Genomic DNA, 2,593 nt, shown 5'->3' on the forward strand with positions numbered 1-2,593 from the left:
TCTGCAATAAAACAATACAATCTGGATCTCATAGAAACAGTTTGGAACACAGCCCTGCCCAAATTTTCCCCTACACTCTTAAAAATGATGTGTTAAAAATGAACACAGAATTTGTGTTAAAGGATTCGTAACACATTTTGTGTTACTACAGACACATGATGTGTAAATATAGTGTTCAACTGTTTACACAATTACTGTGTAAAACCCATTTAGTAGTATGTTTACATTAAAGGCATCTTTTCTGTTGCAAATAGTCAATGGGTGTTGGCAACTTTAACTATTGGATTTATTTATCACGTTGCAAATGTGAATATCGCATTTTAACGGGGGAAAACAACTAGGACTGCCGGAATGACATTGCTGCGCTGCCTACGCGTGCGCGGTGGCTTCCGTTTCCAGCAAAGAATCGGAGCCGGCCAGCCGTCAGTTTGTCAGTCTCCCTCAGGTGAGTGAATTTAATTAAACGCGTAAAATAGTGCATATTTCTCCACATAACATGAGAAAGATTTGTGTTAATTGTCTAGGAAATATAATTTGTTTGTTTTAACTGTTATTATGCCGTTTCCATGTTCCCACACACCGAATGTTTGTGTGTTAGGCCAGCGGGCTCTCACGTTTTGCAAAGGTGTTTATAGGTAACGTTATTGTTTTTAAAAAGACTTAAAGGTTAATGCATGGTTCCTTTAGTTTAAACTTGTAATAGTCCCTTTTGGCTTTTACCAAATACTATGCGTTAGTTTAAACGACGTTGTGGCGACGTGTGTTGTGTAATGTTATATTTTTTAAAGTCTATGGTTGTGTAACGTTAGTTTAAAAACGCGCCACTTTGTGCCAGCAGCTTGTCACTGACTAAGTTATTTAAAGTTGTATGGATTACGGGATGAAAACATTTAACATTTACGTTTTTTCGTTGGTTTAAATTATGACTCATATGATTACAGCATTATAATATGGTGTTGTTTTTATTATTATATATTTTAACTAGGTAATGGAAGACCAGGATCCAGTCACATCATATTACGTTACACTTGGTAAGTTAATACTTGTTAAACAGAGCTGCTGAGCACTTTACACAAAGGTTGTTTTATAATTTGTTAATATTAATATTTCATTGTTTCTGTTTTTCTGTTTTATTCACTGCATGTGGACATTGAATTTTCCAAGATGACCGGTGGGAAAGAAGACAGACTGGAGAAAGCTGATAATCAGCAGGATGGTAAGGATTTATTTTATTTCTTTGGCATGTGCACACATTTCTAAATGTGGTAATGGGACAATGACATGTACATTGTAACACTCAATTCATAAATTAAAAGTAATAATTTCAAATAGACACTGTTAATCCTCATTCATCATCATCATCATCATCATCATCATCATCATCATCATCATCATCATCATCATCATCATCATCATCATCCACATACTCTATTGGAACTGGTGCCAGTATGCATTATGTTAGCTTTTAATAAAGTTTCAATATTGCATGAAACATTTTCTGATGCTTTTCATTGTTTCATTGTTGTAGGCTGGTACCAGTGTGACGTCTCTGCTTACAGAAGGCATAAAAGGATCGCCAATGTCAACTCAGCCGCAGCTGGTTTCCATCGGCTCTACAGGACATTAAAGGGTTCGTTCACCCAAAAATGAAAATTGTCATTAATGACTCACTCTAATGTCGTTTCAGACCCATAAGACCTGCGTTCATCTTCGGAGCACGGTTTAAGATATTTTATATTTAGTCTGAGCGCTTTCTGTATCTCCATTTAACACGTATGTATGGTATACTGTTCCTTTCCTGAAGGACCAGAAAGCTAATAAAAACATCATCAAAGTAGTCCATGTGTGACATCTGTGGGTTTTTTAGAATCTCTTGAAGCATCCAAAATAAATTTTGGTCCAAAAATAACAAACACTACGAAAACTACTAATCAGCATTGTCTTCTTTTCCGTGTTTGTTTTAAATCAACCGACTATATCCCTTAGCAGTGACGCTGCTGATGTGTTTTTGGGTGCGCACAAGTTTCGTTTATAGTCTGAGGGAGTCTGCGCAGTCGCGAACGCGGATTAAAAACAAACACAGAAGAGATGACAATGCTGAAAAAAGTCGTAGCTTTTGTTATTTTGGGACCAAAATCTATTTTCGATGCTTCAAAAATTCTAACTAATCCACAGATGTCACACATGGACTACTTTGATGATGTTTTTTTCCCCTTTCTGGAAAGGAACAGTATACTGTGCATATGTTTTCAATGGAGAGACAGAATCTCTCGGATTAAATCTAAAATATCTTAAACTGTGTGTGAAGATGAACGAAGGTCTTACGGGTGTGGAACGACATTAGGGTGAGGAGTTAATGACATCGTTTTCATTTTTGGCTGAACTAACCCTTTAAGACGGTATGTAATTGTGGCAAATAATTATTATTTTGCTCTTCCACTTGATGTACAAAGCCTCACTTGTGCTCTAGACAAACTTTTCAAATTCTATTGACTGTGTAATCTTCAATATCTATGCCAACTGTCTTCAGTTTATAATGTATGTGACCTGCCTTTGTCCCAGTCCACTTGCAAACGATCAAATGCTATAGAAT

General features: G+C 36.3%; 1 long non-coding RNA gene across 1 annotated transcript; it reads left to right on the top strand.

The window, feature by feature from the left end:
- Nucleotides 1-347: 347 nt before the first annotated feature.
- LOC137085248 (uncharacterized) lies at nt 348-2,012 on the top strand. Its single transcript, XR_010906943.1, has 4 exons — nt 348-445; nt 986-1,031; nt 1,165-1,216; nt 1,529-2,012. It is a non-coding gene; the product is annotated as an uncharacterized lncRNA (long non-coding RNA).
- The last annotated feature ends 581 nt before the right edge of the window (nt 2,013-2,593 follow it).

This window comes from Pseudorasbora parva, chromosome 8 (assembly GCF_024679245.1).
Source record: "Pseudorasbora parva isolate DD20220531a chromosome 8, ASM2467924v1, whole genome shotgun sequence".
Lineage (NCBI taxonomy): Eukaryota > Metazoa > Chordata > Actinopteri > Cypriniformes > Gobionidae > Pseudorasbora > Pseudorasbora parva.